Source organism: Tympanuchus pallidicinctus, unplaced genomic scaffold (genome assembly GCF_026119805.1).
Source record: "Tympanuchus pallidicinctus isolate F22 unplaced genomic scaffold, pur_lepc_1.0 scaffold15, whole genome shotgun sequence".
Classification (NCBI taxonomy): domain Eukaryota; kingdom Metazoa; phylum Chordata; class Aves; order Galliformes; family Phasianidae; genus Tympanuchus; species Tympanuchus pallidicinctus.
The window spans coordinates 5230436-5231183 of NW_026294669.1; the positions used below are offsets into that span (position 1 = coordinate 5230436).

The following is a 748-nucleotide window of genomic DNA, read 5'->3' on the forward strand; positions in this document are numbered from 1 at the left end:
GACAGTTTTTTTCTGGTTTTATGTGCATTGAATATATGTGACAGTAATGTTTAATTTGCAGTCAATCATTACTGCTCCAGTAACCTGAGACCCTAAGCAAAGTTGTTACCATATCACATAGCCCAGTTGCAGGAGGTTAGAACAATTTCAAACAAACTAATTCAACAAAACTATTCAGAAAACAATGAACTAGTTACTGTAAATGACTTTACAGATGACATATTCAATCTAGAGTGCCAGGAAGTTTAATTTGAGGTGATGCAAACCCTGCTGGAGAACCTTCATGAAATTAACAGCCATACAAAACAGACCTGTGAACTTGTCATAATGGGTATATCTTAATAATCTAACATGAAATGAAATGTTAATAGGTAATTGTTGCTTGCGTGGGATTTCTAGCTCTCTGCATACACAATCCATAAATCTAATTAATGTGAACAAATTGACATGATTATTATTGAAATATGCATTCAATGGCAGTTATCCTTGAAACAATATCCCAGTGCACTATCTGGTTTATTTTTAAAAAATTGTTCTATAAGTGTGTATGCATTCTATAAAATTATTTAATTTGTCACTGCATTTTAGCATTTTCCAGTATGTAGCAATTCTTAACTGCCTGATATTTTTTTCTGACAATGTATTCTTTGTTTCTTCTAATCTCTTCTGTGGAGTGTGTTATTCAGGTTTGTACAGCTATATTCATTAGTTTAGTTCTTTATCTTGTAACATAATTCTTACCATTGGT

At 32.0% G+C, this 748-nt stretch overlaps 1 protein-coding gene across 9 annotated transcripts in view; it reads left to right on the forward strand.

Moving 5' to 3' along the window:
- The window catches only part of LOC128077358 (von Willebrand factor D and EGF domain-containing protein-like), a 287642-nt gene that overhangs the window by 160842 nt on the left and 126052 nt on the right, over nt 1-748 (forward strand). The gene's annotated exons all lie outside the window — the stretch shown is intronic.